This window comes from Spermophilus citellus, assembly GCF_964194105.1.
Source record: "Spermophilus citellus genome assembly, chromosome: 6".
Classification (NCBI taxonomy): Eukaryota; Metazoa; Chordata; class Mammalia; order Rodentia; family Sciuridae; genus Spermophilus; species Spermophilus citellus.
In genome coordinates this window covers 8,881,251-8,894,270 of record NC_138187.1, presented here as the reverse complement: position 1 = coordinate 8,894,270, position 13,020 = coordinate 8,881,251, and the positions used below count along the sequence as shown (strand labels likewise).

Below are 13,020 nucleotides of genomic sequence, written 5' to 3'. Positions count from 1 at the left end.
CTGTCCTCACCATGCCACCACTGTGGGTTGGTGTACTCAAGATTACCCCAACACTGACCTGCTGAGCCTTAACTGCATGCCAGCATAGCAGGCTCTGCACTGCTGACTGAACCCATGCTTGCCACCTGTGCTCTAGCTCACCTGAGCTGCCACTCTGCTGTGACTTCTCAGTAGGGAACAGTGGGCTGTCTGCCAGGCTTGGCAGCCAAGTCATGTCACAGTTACTCTGGAGGCTGAGGCAGAGCATTGCAACTTCCAGGCCAGCCTCAGCAACTCAGTGAGGCCCTAAGCAACTTAGTCAGACACTACCTCAAAATTAAAAAAAAAAAAAAACTAAAAAGGTGGATGCTGGTGATATAGTTCAGTGGTAAGTCACCCCTGGGTTCAATCCTAAGTACCAAGAAATGCAACCCCCCAAAAAAATGTCATTGATGGTAACATGGGAAAGTGAAAGTTCCCTGGATTTCTCAATGTGATGGTAAAACCTCTGACCTCTGGAGACTTCTTCACTCACTATGTGCAATAGATCTGTAGCTATTTGTCTAGTTATTGGGTTCAATCTCCAGTACCATGATTTACAGAGCCAACTACTTAGTCTTGGATTCAGCCTGGTTTAGGTTAGGTCCAAACATAAATAGGAGTATCATCTTTCACATATTTATATTTCTAGGAGAAGTGAGACCCAGAATTTGGAGACATTTCTAAGTCCTCAAAAATCGAAACAAGAAATGAAATTGATCAAATTATACTGTTTTATTGTGTGCATATATGTATATATTATAACAAATCCCACTGTTACATATAATTATAATGTGACAATAAAAAAGGGGAAAAAGAATTTAATAGTCTTTACAGTCACAATTTATTAAAATAAGATATCCAGAAGTGTAAACTCAAAAAAAAAATCGAGGGGCTGGGGATGTGGCTCAAGCGGTAGCGTGCTCGCCTGGCATGCGTGCGGCCCGGGTTCGATCCTCAGCACCACATACCAACAAAAGATGTTGTGTCCGCCGAGAACTAAAAAATAAATATTAAAAATTCTAAAAAAAAAATCGAAACAAAGAGACACATGGGGCTGTCTAGGCTCTGGAAAGATTTTTTTTTTTTTTTTTACCAGCCAAAGGACTGGAGTAAAAAGGAGACCCCCTCAAGAAAGGAGAGGGACAGCAGCCTTTTCTCCTTTATAGAGAAGCTATTTTTATGTGTGCCTCACCTATGTTGCATCTGACTCTCATACAGGAAGAGTTCCATCATCTCTAACATGGCATTCCAGGGCTAAGGCCTGTCAGGTAGAGGGTTTGAAGACAGTGACGTGCACACAAAAATCAAATCAGGAAGCCGTCTGATCCAGAATACCATGTGTAGGTGTTAGGGTAAAACAAATGAAGCTATGACAGAAACTCTTACACATTTGGATTCTTTTTTCCAGTCCTAGAATTGAACCTAGGGGGTTCTACCACTGATCTACACCCTGGCCCTTTTTTCTTTTTCTTTTTTTTTTTTTTAGACAAAGTTTCCCAGACAGGCCAGGAATTTGAAATTCTCCTGCCTCAGCCTCCAGAGTCCCTGAGATTATGGCTGTGGACACACATCCACATTGCACATATGGATTTTTAAATGTGGCAAGTGCCATTGCAGATTGCTGGGGAAAGATGGGACTAGTCCAGTAACTGATACCAGGACTCCCAGTTATACATATGGAAAAAGAAATGAGCTGGAACCCAGGGCCCATGCCTGTAATCCCAGCAGCTTGTGAGGCTAAGGCAGGAGGATTTTGAGATCAAAGCCAGCCTCAGCAACAGGGAGGTGTGAGACCCTGTCTCTAAAGAAAATACAAAATAGGGTTGGGGATGTGGCTCAGTGGTTGACTGCCCCTGAGTTCAATCCCTGGTACCTAATAATAACAACAACGAATAAAATTACTTCCTCACTTTACACTCTATTCCAAATTAAGTTAAAGACTTAAGTGTTAAAACTTTGAAAACTTTACAGCAAACATGGCAGAGCAACGTGGAATAGGGAATGTCTTTTTCCTTTTTGGTGCCCGGGATTGATCCCAGGGGTGCTTAACAACAGCAACATCCCCAGCCCTTTTTTATATTTTATTTAGAGACAGGATCTCACTGAGATGCGTAGGGCCTCCTTAAATTGCTGAGGCTGGCTTTGATCTTATGATCCACCTGCCTTAGGTCCCAAGCCCTTGGGATTACAGACCTGCACCACAGCAGACTTTTTTTTTTTTTTTTTTTTTTTTTTTTTTTTTTTTTTTAGTTATCGGCGGACACAACATCTTTGTTTTTTTGTATGTGGTGCTGGGGATCGAACCTGGGCCGCACGCATGCCAGGCGAGCGCGCTACCGCTGAGCCACATCCCCAGCCCCCCCTTTTTTTTTTTTTTTTTTTTTTTTTTGGTATTAGGGGCACATAACCGCTGAGCTACATGCCCAGCTCTTTTTATTTTTTATTTTTAGACAGGGTATCACTAAATTGCCGAGGCTGTCCTTGAACTTGTGACTCTCCTGCCTCAGCCATCCGAGTCACTGGGATCACAGGCATGCACCACCATGCCCTTTTAGAGAAGGATTTCTTAAACAAGACCAGAAAGTGCCAACCATAAAAGTTTGACATCTTTGTCTATATTAAAATAAACCATCATTCATCAAGACACCAGTGAAGAGACGCCGCCAACAATATTCGCATGACGCTTCTAGGACAGAATCTAGCACTACAGAAAAAAGAAATGCACTCAACTGGGCAGGGGTGGAAGGTACCAGCGGGCGCGATCAGAAGAGGAACGCTGCCCGAGGCATCGGCGACCGCAGAACCGAGACGAGCCCACAGAGACCTGGCACATGCCTTCCTGCCTGCCGAAGCTGGTGTGGCGGGGGACGGCCAGAGCCACCGGCGCCGGGTGGGGTCAGTCGGTACAAGCTGAGACCGAGCCCCAAGGTCTAGACCAGTATGGCCACCCGACGCAACCACACTCGGGTCCAAAGAGAAGCAACACTCCACCAGAGCGCCGGGTTCCCGCGGGGGTTGGCTGAGGAGGATCAAGGGAGCGGCGTCGTGTTGCTCAGCAACCGACGCAGGTCGCCCGGCGGGGCAGTTCCAGAGACCCTTTCGCAGGACGGAAGTGACGCTAGTGGGTGGGGCCTCAGAGGCTGGCGCGTTCTGCGACGGGAGCTGGGCCTGCGGTTGAGGCGGGGCCTGCGAAGAGAAGGAGACCCGTAGCCGAGATCTGAGAGGCTGGCGCGGGGCGGGGCCAGCGTGGGGTGGGGCGGGGCCGACAGCGGGGTGGGCGGGGTCTGAACGGGCCTGCGGTAGGGGTAACTTGCTGCGGGGCAGAGCCTACAGGCGTGATAGGTGGGGTCAGCGTGTGACGGGGCGGGGCCTACGGTGGGAATGGGCGTTTCTAGGGCGGGGCCTGCGGCGGGGCGAGCCACTACTCTAGGACCCTGTCCCGGCGCCTTGGTCTCCGCGGTGCGGCATTTCCCGGTGGCGGGTCGCTGTCTCGGGATCGGGCGTCTGAGCCAGCTTTCATAGTAGTGTGCGAGGAGCCCCGAGGGTGCCGCGCCCCGATCTGAGGTAACTCGACGTCTCGCGCACGCGGCTTCTCTCTGGTGGGAGCGGCCTGGTCAAGCACCGGGCTGCGGGGCCCTGGGACCGCGGGCGGGGCGCGCCGCTTGGTAACCGGCCTCCTCAGGCTGGCCCGAGCACCCGGAGCAGAGAGGTCAGCGCGCTCGGGCCTGCGCGTCCGCTGACCGCCTGACGCTCGGGTCGCGGGGCCGGCGGAGTCCGGATCGGCCCTGAACTGCATCCGCTCTACCCGGCGCTGCGATGATAGGTGAAAGAGCGGACCCCTGAGGTGCAGAAGAGAAAGTGCAGGGCAGAGGCGTGGACACCCGGCGTGCCCGCTGGGGCGGGGGTCTGCTGGCGCCTCGTGGGCTCGCAGTCTTTGCTGCTCCCTTGGCATGCTCGGGGCGGCGGGGTCATGAACCAGCTGCCACTGCGGAGGGGAAGCCTTGGAGCGTGGAGAGACCAGGTTTGGTATTGTGGGTGTGGGGGGGGTGTCGCCTGCTTACCCCCTCTACTCTTTCTTCTCTGTTGGCCTTTTCTCAGGCTCCTGTGCTGTTATCTGCTGCTGTGTATCAAAGTTTCTGTGGGTTAGGCCCTGTGTCCCTGCCCAGCTGACAGTCCCAGGAGAGTCTAACTGCAGGATGGCTCTCCCACAGGGCTGGTGACTTGCCTCAGGGCCTTTCCTTAGGACAGCTGAGAGAGGGGGGGGGGGCTGGGGGTGGTAGGAAGGAGGTGGAAACCACTATACTTTTTATGACCTGGCTTTTGGAGCCTGTGCACTCTATTCCTTAGGGTTACTAAGTACAAGGGACTCTACCTTCTGAAGGGAGACTTAACAAACAGTTTGTGAACATAGTTTAAAACCACTGTGCCACTTACCATCCCATCCTATGGGAAAACTCCTAGTTTCTGTAATTCTGGCTGAAGTTCTGGGCCTCATTCATTTGGGCCCTAAATTTCTGTAAATCTAATTAGTTAACCACACATTGGTAAGGAGCCCTCCATCCTCCCTTGAGTGGGAAAGGGTCAGTCCCAACAAAACCTCACTGGGCATGTGGGAAAATGGATTCTCCCAAGGACTGTCAAGGTACCCTTACTCTAGAGAAGGTGTAGGTGTCAGGTAGTCACATCTGACTTGTGCCCTGTTTTTTTTTTTTGTTTTTTTTTTTTTAGATTTTTTTTTTTAAGAGACAGGGTCTCACTGAGTTACTTAAAGCCTCACTAAATTTTTTTTTTTTGTAATATTTATTTTTTAGTTTTCGGCAGACACAACACCTTTGTTTGTATGTGGTGCTGAGGATCGAACCCGGGCCGCACACATGCTAGGCGAGCGTGCTACCGCTTGAGCCACATCCCCAGCCCCATGACTTGTGCCCTGTTTCTAATCCACTCGTAATTCATCTGCTCCTGCAAGCTGTAGATTTCAAAGAAAATAGTTAATTAATGCTTTAGTGAATGGCTCTTCAGAGCTTAACTAGAACTGAACATTTTTTAAATTATTTTTTTAGTTGTAGATGGATACATTATCTTTGTTTTTATTTGTTTATATATATATATATATATATATATATATATATATATATATAAAAGAATGAATGACACTGACCTGCAGAAGAGCCACAGGTGAAACACCTACCCTAAAACTCAGAAAGAGTTATTGAGGACCAACCCAGAAAACTCGAAACTCACTGGGTGTGATGATTGCTCATCTGAAATGCCAGTAGCTCTTATCCCTCAGCTTATCTTTAGGAAGTTCTTTGTGCCATCCTTGGTTGCTTTTTAAAGTCCTTCATGTGAAGGAAAAGAACTTGTTGAGGCTTTTGAATACTGACTGCATGTGCTGTGAAATTCTGCCTTTGTCAGGGAATCATGACCTTAAAATTTGTTCTCAGTCGAAAAATGAATGTGGGCCTATTCTTTGCCTCGAGATTATTCTTGGTGAGGAGAGGAAATAGCTGTTCACTGTAAACAACTGGACTCTGTAACTGTCTTTGTCTGACATCTGCTTGGTCAGCTGGAAGCTCCAGTGCTGCCTTCTTAATGTTTATGGTGTCTCTCAGACACCTCATATTGGATTGCTGTCAAACTACATGGCCAGGGGTTTCAATTTTAGCTCAGTGGTAGAGTGCTAGCCTAGCATGTATGAGGCATGGGGTTTGATTCTTAACACCACATATAAATAAATAAATAAAGGTATAAAAAATTGCACCTATAAAATATGTGGACCAGAAGCTGGGCATGGTCATGGCACACGCCTGAAGGGTGTTAAGTTCAAGGCCAGCCTCAGCAATTTATCCAAACCCTGTCTCAAAACAACAAAAAATAAAATGGGCTGCGGATGGGCTGAGGTTGTTGCTCAGTGGTAGAGCACTTACTTGCCTAGCATGTATGAGGCACTGGGTTCTATCCTCAGCACCAAGTAAAAATAAATAATGTTTTTTTGTCCATTTACAACTAAAAGTTTTTTTTTTTTTTTTTTAAGGGCTGGGGATGTTGCACAATGGTGGAGCATTCCTGGGTTCAGTCCTCATCATTATAAAAAGTAAATAAATAAAAACGCATTCTAGGGGCTGGGGTTGTGGCTTAGTGGTAGGGCGCTTGCCTAGCAGGTGTGAGTTACTGGGTTCAATTATCAGCACTACATACACATAAATAAAATAAAGATTCATCAACAACTAAAAATATTTTAAAAAACACATTCTACTGTCATCTATAACTAGTTAGAACAAATTTAAAAAAGTGATTAATTAATAAAAAGCTACTTACACCTTGCACCAAGCCTCTCTTCCCTGTTTCTTTCTTTTTTTTTTTTTTTTTAAGAGAGAGTGAGAGAGGAGAGAGAAAGAATTTTTTTTTTTTTTTAAAGAGAGAGTGAGAGAGGGCTGGGGATGTGGCTCAAGCGGTAGCGCGCTCGCCTGGCATGCGTGTGGCCCGGGTTCGATCCTCAACACCACATACCAACAAAGATGTTGTGTCCGCCCAGAACTAAAAAAATAAATAAATAAATATTTAAAATTCTCTCTCTCTCTCTCTCTATCTCTCTCTCTCCCCTCTCTCACTCTCTTTTTAAAAAAATTTAAAAAAAAAGAGAGAGAGTGAGAGAGGAGAGGAGAGAGAGAGAGAGAGAGAGAGAATTTTTAATATTTATTTTTTAGTTCTCGGCGGACACAACATCTTTGTTGGTATGTGGTGCTGAGGATCGAACGCATGCCAGGCGAGCGCGCTACCGCTTGAGCCACATCCCCAGCCCCTTCCCTGTTTATTTCAACATATTCTTCCCTCCTTCTCTCTTTTAAATTTGTAGGCACACACACCCCATTTTATTTATTGATTTTAATTTACAAGTGTAAATTATCCTTGATTTTTTTTTAAAAAGTCTGCTTTGTAAAATTGTTATACCATCCAGTGGGGTGCGGTCATGTAAGCTGCTCTTCTGAGTAGGAACATTCAGCCAACTGAGCTAGAAATTTGGGGCAAACAGCAGGGGGCCTAGATCCAGACCTACCATAAGGCCTCACAAAGTGGCTGAGGTTGGCTTTGAACTTGCAGTCCTTCCTGCCTCCACCCCCTGAGCCCTGGGATTGCAGGTATGCACACTGTACCCAGTTTTCCAGGTTCCTTTATAAAGTCAGAGTTAAGACTTGAAGACATGCAGCTAAAATTAAATGAAGTCAGACTTTAAAGCATGAAATACATTTTTTAGGATGAACTGCTTAGTTCTGACTGATCTCTTGTTCATTTAAGGGAACATTGTTCATTGTTCCCTTAAAAGAGAATGGTAAAATACACAATTTAAAAATTGAGCCAGGGAGCTTGGGTTGTGCTCAGCAGTAGAGCGCTTGCCTAGCATGGGTGGTGTCCTTGGTTTGATCCTCAGCACTGCATATGAATCAATAAAATAAAGGTATTATGTCCAACTGCAACTAAAAAATAAATATAAAAAAAATTAGCCAGGTGTGGTGGTGCATGTTTGTAATCCCAGCATCTGAGAAGGCTGAGACACAGGAGGATCACAAGTTAAAAACCCACCTCAGCTACAGGGAGGCACTAAACAACTCAGTGAGACCCTGTCTCTAAATAAAATACAAAACACGGGGCTGGGGATGTGGCTCAAGCCGTAGCGTGCTCACCTGGGATGCGTGCGGGCGGCCCGGGTTCGATCCTCAGCACCACATACCAACAAAGATGTTGTGTCTGCCGAGAACTAAAAAATAAATAAATAAATAAATAAATAAATAATACAAAACAGGACTGGGGATGTGGCTCAGTGGTTGAGTGTCCCCGAGTTCAATCCCTAGTACCAAAAAACAAAACCTGAAAGTGGGGGATTCTTTCTTTTTGTGGTATGAGGAATTGAACCCAGGGTGCTCTACCACTGAGCTACATATGCAGCCCTTTTAATTTTTCTATTTTGAGACAAGAGTTTTTGCTATTCTGCCTCAACCTCAGGAGTGGCTAGGTAGGCATGCCCCACCCCTTGTACTCAGCATGCGGGCATTTATTATTAAAGCAACCTGAAATCTTTCTTCAAAAATGCAGTTTTTATTACATTTCTGCAGTTTAAAAAATTGGACTCCCCTCTTTTGGAAATATCTGTAGACTTTCCAGTTATTTGATCTGATAGTTTTCATTCTGTCCTTCCTGGAGATTTCATGCTTTCCCTAATTAAAAAACAATTAAAATGAGACTTTTGTTTTTACTTTCTGTTCTCTCTGATTGGACAAACTAATATTCTTAAAGAACTTTTGGGGGGAAAATGAAGTACCTGTTTTCTTTCTTTTGTTATTATTTGTTTCAGTGCTGGGGCTCAAACCAGGGGGTACCTTTTATTTCCTTTCTGTGTGTGTATGGTATTCCTGCCTCTTTGAAATGTCTGTGAGCTACAAACTCTTGCGCAATTTTATTGTTCTTGCTCATAATGAGAGTTGTATCAGCATAGGGACAGCCTGTTTGCCCCTGAGGACAGGTGTGGCAGCCCCAGTGGCTTTGGGCACAAGCACTAGCTGTGTCTGATTTCCTGGCAGCTCCACAGTGCCAGGTTGTGACGGGTGAAAACTCAAGGATTGTCCTACTTCAGGTTGCCCTTTGAATCATTTATTCACCTTAAGCAATGTGTGTCATGTTACTGCACTTTCCCACACATTTCCTTTCTTTTTTTGTTTTGTTTTATATGTCAAGAAATGTACTTAATAGTTATGATTTCAAAAGCTCAAAATTGATAGGAGGAAACTCCAGTCAATTATTCTCTGAAATTTATGTGAATTTCCAATTTCTGTGCTGAAAGAGCGGTGACTGAAAGGACACAGAGCTATGAATCTTTTCCTTAGTATCTTCATCTGTTACATTTTAACCGCTTTTCTTTCTGGAAGGCAGTGTTTTTAATTCCCATACCATGGCTTATACAAATGCACAAGTGCAATTTTGTTTTCCTCTAAGAACGTTTGTTGAGTTGATGCTAACAAAAATTAACACTGCTTAGGACTTATTTCTCACCTCCAACACTGGATTTTGCTAGCACAGAGGTACATGTTTTTGTCCTTCCCTTGGAAATTTCAGAAGCCTTGTCTTTTAGGCTGGAGTGATTCTTTTTTTTTTTTTTTTTTTTTTTTTAAAGAGAGAGTGAGAGAGGAGAGAGAGAGAGAGAGAGAATTTTTTAATATTTATTTTTTAGTTCTCGGCGGACACAACATCTTTGTTGGTATGTGGTGCTGAGGATCGAACGCATGCCAGGCGAGCGCGCTACCGCTTGAGCCACATCCCCAGCCCTAGGCTGGAGTGATTCTTGAAGTCCCTGTGGCCCACAGGTAGTGGGTCCTTGCTGTGCTAACAAATGAAGTAACAGACATACTCGAAATCAGGAATATTATTTACCCTGTTTGTAGTTTGCAGATGCTTCCTGGTGATATTAGAAGTAAAATACCCTTGGGCTGGGATTGTGGCTTGGTAGAATGATCGCCTAGCACGTGCAGGGCCCTGGATTCAATCCTCAGCATCACATAAAAATATATGAATGGAATAAAGGTATTTTTTTTTAAAAAGAAGTGAAATGTTTCTGCTGTGGTCACTGAAAATGCCTAGAGCATGTTTTTCTTACCCCCTTTCTATATGGAATTCAACAACAGCAGTTGCAATGTGAAACAAAAAGAAGAAAGTCAGAATTCAAACACCAGCTCAGTTTAGGGCGAACCTTAGTTCTCTGTTGTTGTACTTCTTAGGGTCTGGTTAGCATGTGGAGCCCCCTGTGCATGCTGTGAGCCACTAGGCCTCACTTTTTGTCCTCTGCTGAGGTGAAGGCAGCCCTCATCCTGTACTGTTTGCCTTTGCTCCTGAGACTTCTTCTGACTTCTAGTGGCAGCAAAGAGTGAATATCCACACTAAGGGGACTGCAGGTTTCCACTTCCAACAGGGAGGAGAATTTCCCATTCTGTTCCCAAAGCCTCTAGGTCATCGTGCTCACCCCGCAGCAGCCTCACTGCCTGGTAGCAGAGGCTCTAGCACTTAACTGTTGGAGAAGCTTTCATGTGCACAGGATGAAGAGGCTGAAAGTAAAACCAGGCAGGCAGTGCAGTGGGCCTAGACTTCTTGCAGGTACACATTTCTCACATCTTCCTTTGAATTTCTTGTACTGTACCAGAAAGAGCCCTGAGAAAACCCAAGGAATCATCTGTGAAGTTAAAAAGTAGCCACTCTGGAAACCTACCCACGTCAGAAACTTTAGGTTAACGTGATAATGGGGAGTTCACCTTTTTGTTGTCAGCTTGCTAAGAGCCAAATGGCTGGACTCCATGGTTATGAGTGTAAGTGCCAAAGTACAGCCTGGCCCAGGGACAGTCCATGAGGCCTCCAGAAACCTTGTCTCATTCTCTAGGCATTTTCAGTGACCACAGCAGAAAAGCATGGATACCTTTCTGCTGTTGGTGAGCAAATCTTTGAACCGTCTCTTGCTGTCCTTATTTTCAAACTAGGTGAAATGTGAGCCAGCTCGCTTTGACTGTGCTGCTCTTGTTTCCTGGTGACTGAGTAGAGTTCCCAGGAAGACTTAGCTCAGGATTTGGGGGTCTTGGGAAGAAACTTCCGATCAGCTCTTTAATTTTCCGGAGACTTCCGCATTTGTGTCCAGCGCTCTCACAGCTCTTCTGAAGCAGGCATTGAAGCCATGGGGAGGATGCTTAGCAGGAGAGCGCCTTCCCTTTGGCATTCACTTGGATACATGTGATCCAGCCTAAGGACCCTGCAGGACTCTGGTGTTTGCCTGATGCCGTTGTGTATTTGGGCTATATGTTGTGAATATCTTTTTCTTCCCCTCTGTGGAAAGGGAAATGAATGCAGTGGGTAGTTTTCAGGAAGCCAGTAATTATTTTGAAAAAGAGAATTGCAGCATGCCAGGGTCTGGCTGTTCTTTACAGTGGGACTCCAAGTTACCACAAAACTCCACTGTTATTTGTGTTCTCTCAAACACAAATGATACAAAACAAAAAGTTTCTGCCTTTGGAATAAACTAGCTTTGTAGTGAGGTGGCTCTGAGGCATGCGTGGGGCTGCTTGTGGAAGCTGGTTCTTCTTGAACTTGAATGAACCTCTGATCCTGCCTCTCTTTGTAAAGTTTTTCCGTTTTGTTTGTTTGTTTTGGCATCAATGTTTAACCCAGGGGTGCTTAATGAGTGAGCCATATCCTCAGCCTTTTTTTTTTTTTGCATTTTATTTAGAGACAAGGTCTCACTGAGTTGCTTAGCGCCTCGCTAAGTTGCTGAGGATGGTTTTGAACTCAGGATCCTCCTGCCTTAGCCTCCAGATGCTGGGATTACAGGCGAGCACCACCACACCCAGCTTCCTTTCTTTTTTGATTTTATTTATTTATTTTAAACAATTTAATATTTATTTATTTATTTTAGTTTTCGGCGGACACAACATCTTTGTTTTTCTTGTGGTGCTGAGGATCGAACCCGGGCCGCACGCATTCCAAGAGAGCGCGCTACCGCTTGAGCCACGTCCCCAGCCCCGATTTTATTTCTTTTTAACTTTTTGTTTTGACTAATTATGAATTCAAAAGATTTTGCAAAAATAATATCAAGTTGTCCCTGCAGCTTCCCCGTCCCTGAATAGAAACCTCACGTTTTGCAGCAGGAAGTTGACATTAGGTAGGCCTTACCCTTTCAACTTTTTTTTTTTTTTTTTTAATTTTAATATTTATTTTTTTAGTTTTCGGCGGACACAACATCTTTGTTTGTATGTGGCGCTGAGGACCGAACCCGGGCCGCACGCATGCCAGGCGAGCGCGCTACCGCTTGAGCCACATCCCCAGCCCACCCTTTCAACTTTCACATGCACTCATTCGTTTGTGTGTCTGGCTTTTTCTGACTCTGCAGCACAGAGAGAGAGCTGTGTGACAGCACTGTGACCCAGGGACAGAGCAAGCAGAAGCCATCTCACACCCTGCTCCCTCCTGCCTTCAGTTCTGAGCTCTCACTAGCTGTGTCTGGTGTCTGTAACTGTGCTCAGGGCAAGCTTCCCAGTGATGCCTATGTGGCTTGCTCTTAGACACTCAGCTCAGGCGGGAATTTCAAGGGAAATGAACCCCTGGGTATGATTTATTGTGTTAGCATAGGGAGGGGCAAGGCTGTCTTCTCTCCATCTGTGTAGGTGTGCTTGTAGGATAAATAGCATTATGTTGTTTAATTTGGGCCTAGGGTCCTACCAACACTTGGCTCCTCAGTTTTCTCTCATAAAGAACAGAAGACTTCAGAGAAGGATCACATTATCTTTCATCTATTTTTTATGAAGTATCTTTGTTTTGGGGGCATGCTTGGGAATCAAAACCAGGGTCTTGCGCATGCTAAGCAAGTAATCTACCACTGAGCGACACACCCAGTCCTATAAAGCATCTTTACTTTTACTGGGACAAAAGTCTTGGAACTCTGTTAATGATTAGGAGGCAGGCAAGAAGCATGATGCTGCCTAAGTTCTCCTCACTACCTGAGCCACCTCTCACTTCTGTCTGTTGGCACTGGTGTGTGGCTCCCTCCCATGGGAAGCCTGTCAAACCTCCAAAGACATTATGGGCAGAATTTAACCTCTCTTTTGTGAATCATTTATTATTGACCCCAATTTAAAAATAGCTGTGTGGGGCTGGGGTTGTGGCTCAGTGGCAGAATGCTTGCCTTGCACATGTGAGGCACTGGGTTCAATCCTCAGCACCATAAAAAATAAATGAACAAAATAAAGATATTGTGTCCATATATAACTAAGAAAAATTTTTTAAAAAAGGATTAAAAAATAGCTGTGTGAGGGATGCCAGCCTTTGCCAGGATGAGGACTGTGGCCTTCTGGCATGGCCCGCCATAGTGAGCAAGGCCTGACTGACTGACTGTGGCCAGTCCAGCAGAACTGAGAAACCCAGCTGCAACAGCTATCTGAATCAATCAATCTATCTCTCTCTCTCTCTCTC

At 45.3% G+C, this 13,020-nt stretch overlaps 1 protein-coding gene across 8 annotated transcripts in view; it reads left to right on the top strand.

Annotated features, from left to right (window-relative positions):
- Positions 1–3,391: 3,391 nt before the first annotated feature.
- Positions 3,392–13,020, top strand: part of FAM234A (family with sequence similarity 234 member A) — a 32,364-nt gene continuing 22,735 nt past the window's right edge. For 2 of the 8 annotated variants that reach the window (XM_081297609.1, XM_081297615.1), the window contains exon 1: positions 3,394–3,585. The gene's annotated coding sequence lies outside the window, so the exon portion shown is untranslated. Of the gene's footprint in view, positions 3,586–13,020 lie in introns of all 8 variants that reach the window. The other 6 variants (XM_081297611.1, XM_081297613.1, XM_081297612.1 and 3 more) reach the window with 5 other exon arrangements.